The sequence below is a fragment of the Penaeus monodon genome, chromosome 14 (assembly GCF_015228065.2).
Source record: "Penaeus monodon isolate SGIC_2016 chromosome 14, NSTDA_Pmon_1, whole genome shotgun sequence".
Taxonomy (NCBI): domain Eukaryota; kingdom Metazoa; phylum Arthropoda; class Malacostraca; order Decapoda; family Penaeidae; genus Penaeus; species Penaeus monodon.
This window is the reverse complement of record NC_051399.1, coordinates 23,765,246-23,770,184: the sequence shown is the minus strand read 5'-3', so window position 1 is coordinate 23,770,184 and position 4,939 is coordinate 23,765,246.

The window sequence follows — 4,939 nt, the reverse complement described above, 5'->3', positions numbered from 1 at the left end:
AATCCTCTATCGATCCCCGTGAAGATATCAATTCTGAATGTCAAAACAACTTTTACACAGCACAATGAGCATCAGGATGAAAATATGTTTGTCCGTGGCACTTTTATTCTTGCAATTAATGGGTCTGTTAGATCTTCGACTCTTGTTTTTTTTCTATCAGCTTAATTATTTTCTTACAGGTCGTTTGTTAACATTAATTGGATGAACATTTCCGTGCAGTTAACAGAAATTATGCTGCATTCTTCCAAGTTAGGGCCCTGAGAAAATCTGAGCTGTTGGATTTAAATTGGCGTCTAATATGATGCTAATTGGAACAAAAAAGCAATTATTGGCAACTGATCGAACAAAAATATATCAACAAAGGTCACATATCTTAAAGTTAATCTTAATTATATAACCAGACATGCAGCCACCTGTATATGTTTATATGTAAGTATCTATCTTTCTATATATCTATCTATTTATCTATCTATATCTATATATCTTATCTATCTATCTATCTATCTATCTCTCTATCTATTATCTATCTTCTATCTATCTATCTTCTGTCTGTCTTCTTTATTTATTATTATTGTTATTTTTTATAATAAATATATATTATATATATTATATATATATATATATATATATATATATATATATATATAATGTTGTATTCTCTTAAGCATCGGTGCAGAAGGACCCAGCGCCCATCGCAAGCAAGCAGGCAAAAACCGTGTGTAGTTGTGGGCGGACTCGGATGCCTGCCTGCGGGGGGGGGGGGGTCGTGCGGACAGCCCCACTCAGCCGCTAATATTTCACTGTCCTTCGTTCCGCAGTGTCATAATATTTCACGCACATTTTGCTTCTTTTTTTACCTTGTAAAACGTTTCCTGCTTTGTGTGAATGTTCCGTGATTGATGCTCAATAAACCTCAAATTTATTAATTTCCCTCGACCACCATCCGTCAGTTTTATCAATTTTCTCCTTTTCTTGTTTACATTCTGTTTATAGGTAGTGTTTCCTTCTCCGTTTTTATTCCACTGTTTTCCTCAGCGTTTTCCCCCAAGTTCTGATCGTCTTCACATTTGCTAAATCTACTTTGCGTCTGTTCCTTAGTTCCCCTTTTCTATTCCTTTCTCTCTTTTTCCTCCCCGTCTTTCCCCGTTAGCTTCCCCTCGAACGCCAGGAAATGAGACCGGCCGGGGATTCCCCATCCACGCCCCCCATGTCCTCATTTTCCCCTCACCTCTCTCGTCCCTTCTTCCCCCTCCTCCGTTCCCTCTGTCCTTTCCTCGTCGTCTTATCTCTGCTCCCCCTTTTCGCTTCCTCTCCTTGCCCTTCTGCTTCCTCTCGTCTCCGTTTGTCCATCTGGCCATCGTTAATTGTTTCCTTTTCTGCGTTTCCTCTCTACGTTCTTTCTCGTTCTTTTTATTTCACATACTTTCCTATTTGTCAGCCACTTTCCTTCCTTCTAACTTCTCATCATCAATTTCATTCTTGCATGTTACTTTATCTCTCTATCTTCCTCCCCCCTTTTTCAACTTTTCTTACTTGTTTTCTATTTCTTTTTTTTCTTGTCTACTCCCCCTGTATGCATTTTCTCTTTCTCATTATTTCACCCGATCTCCTTTTTTCTACGCATTAATTTATCTTTTTGTATGTCTTTATATTCACGTCAATATATGTTTAAATTGATAATATCAGTATCCATGTATTGGCGGTTCAAAATTTCCTTTTTTTATCACCATTATAATAGATAACACTTTCGTCTTCTCGATATTTCATTCTAGATTTCTATTACACACACCCACACTCACCCCCACACACATGTGGTAATAATAATAATAATAATAATAATAATAATAATAATAATAATAATAATAATAATAATAATAATAATAATAAATGAATAAATTAATAAAAAATACACGAACACGACATATCCACACAAGCCAAAAAAAAAAACGCGAAGAAAGCTCGCCGCCTCCATCATTATGACCGACTGCCATGTTAATGAAGGAAGGTTATCGTTTTTATGCTTCGTTAATAATAGGATATTGGAGTCTTTTCCATTATCAGCAATTTGCACTTGATACTGCCTAATCGTCTCTTCCAAGGTGGATCGAGAAGCTTTTCGCTCATCTTGCGATTTGCGCAATGCATACTTGCCTTTGACTTGCTAATGGAGCAAGATTCTCGGCAGGAGTGAGAGAGAGAGAGAGAGAGAGAGAGAGAGAGAGAGAGAGAGAGAGAGAGAGAGAGAGAGAGAGAGAGAGTCAGTCAACAATATGTAGCAAGACCAAATGGTACACTTCACACCTCCGTCCCAGCAGCTGCCCTTCTCCTTGGGGAGGACGCAAAAAGAGCCCGGCTTTCTCTTTTCGCACGGGAGTCAACATCCGCCCTCGAAGGGAACCGCCGCGTAAAAGGACGCGTTCGTAAGACAGAGGAGAGAGACCCGGCAGACAGGCCAAGCCACACAGGGTCCAGCTCCACCACCTCGTCCTCGACCCGGGTACACGGGGGTCTCTTGGGGGCTCTCATATCCATCTTCAACAATAAGCCAGCAAACTAAGACCCCTTTCACTGACCATCTCACGTCTTGCTCCTATTCTGGTGAGAGCGCTGCTCCCAACCTCTCATCTCACCACATCTGATGCCAGCGGTGATCAAGAACTTCACAACGCCGACGCTAATTGACCTACCACCACGCTCCTCGCCGACGCCTGTTGCCGATCCACGCTGTCTGCCGACCAGCTACTCCTGTCGACGTGCCTCCTCGCCTCCCTTAACACCCAGCCACCGCTAGCAACTCCTCTTCTGACCCACACCATATCTGTCCTACTACTTCGTGCTGACCACTCACGCCTGTGCTACCCTCCTGACGAAGTCGCTGAAGATGTATTCTCGCACTCTAAGCCGCCACACTCGCCAATCCGGCTTGCCTGCCTCGCCAACTCTTCGCGAACCTTCGTCAACACAGCCAGGATATCGCATCTATCCAGCACCAAGAACCTTCCTCGTTAGTACTAAAAATAAGTGTGCCTATTAGTGCTAGATAAACCATTGCCCTCCCTATACCCACCCACAACTTACATACGAGTTGCCTGCTTTCAAATCCAAAGTACACACACAACTAACTCTATATTACAAAGCTTCTCGTTGTCTATTATTGTTTTACATCACAACAATAAATGAAGTGACACACTGAGATCAAACCCAAGTGACACACACCCTCACCTCATTCCCCTTCTAGTTGCCCCTTTTTCATTGGTTATTATATATTATGTCCTTAGTGTCTGATATAATCTTCATTGTTCACATTAGCCATATTTCTCTCACAGATCTAACTCATCAAACTTGTATCAATTAGTTAAGATAAATATGAGTAAAGTATTTAAAAAATATATACATTATTTATCAAAAAAAAGATTATATATTCAAAATGCAAAGCCAATCACATAAATTGATATGCCAATAATGCAACATGTGAATTCATTATGAGCCAATACAATAATTATACCACCTTGAATTTCCCCCTGTTAACTTAAACAAGTAGCTTACCACTTTACTCTGAATGCTAACATGTAAACAACAATATAATTGTCAACTTAAGTAAGCTGTTATTAATTATGAAATTAGAACAGACGATATCATTACTTAGAATAATTATAATCAATAAGTAAAAGATTTTTTTCACGTGCAATTACTGAAATTATAGAAATAATTGTTTCTGTTATTTAGTAAATAAATTGCATCACAAAAATAGTGAAATTATATTTAAGCAAGATGAGATACTTAAATAAGGCAATTAAAATGCTTAAACCAAGCAATTAGACTACTAAGTTAATATTCTTATACAATTACTAAGTTAAGACTTAAAAACTTAAAACTTAAAACTTATCTCCATTAAAGAGTAAATGAGTACATATGAAAAATGGTTAGAGGAACATCTTATACTCAATCAAGCAATTCTAATTCTAATCTAATCTCATTAAGCTGTAACTAAATCAAGCAAATAACTTATTCTAGAAAATATTTAACTAATCCATACATTATGCAAACACAAAATAATTCTTACGCTCCACTGGAAGTTAATAATCTTCATCACTATTAAATCACACTTCCGTAGAGCTGAGATCTCTTAAAAGTAAGTCATTATTCCTTATTTCCTAAACTACTTAATATATCCTTACATTTAAACATCAAATTTATATGTATTTAATTATCTCTTTCTTAAAATTTGAAAATCAAATCTATAATTATTTCATTATATGATTCTTATTTCCAAAATTAACTTCATCAAATGCATTACTTGGTCCATTATATAGCCACACACAAATCAAGGAATAATCCCTAATCCTACTTAATCGGGCTTATCAAGATGTGCCATAATAAAGACATGGCTACTGGGTGTTACTCCAAAATAACGCCGTTGTCTGTCACTGTATCTATCACTTTAAACTTTTTCTACCTGCCACCCGAGTTATTTCCTTGTTCCCAGTCTGGTGCGTTTTGATATATATTGCGGTCACTTAATATTGCTTGTTGCTTTCGCACTCGTGACTTCGTTACTACTTCCTCTATGAATGTGTGTATATCGGTCTCTCACAACACCAGTATTTCCTTATACTTCCCGCGCTAATCGTTCGCTTTACGATACATGTCGATTACCTGCCCTAATCCCAAACACATCTACCTGCTCACTCTACATGGATTTCACTCTAGGATTAAGAATTTTACTAAGTGCCATCCCCTTGACTTATAACTGAACCCAAATCGCTTTCATGGCGTCCTCTTGAAGTTCGATATCCTGTCCTCAGTAATGTTGGAATTTATGCTTCATTAGTTTTAAGGTTTGGTGAATATGTGCTGATGGTAATGTCTCAAGTTGCAAATAATGGCAACGTATTGCAGACACCATGCTTTATATAGGCTTATACAGTTACTATAACCG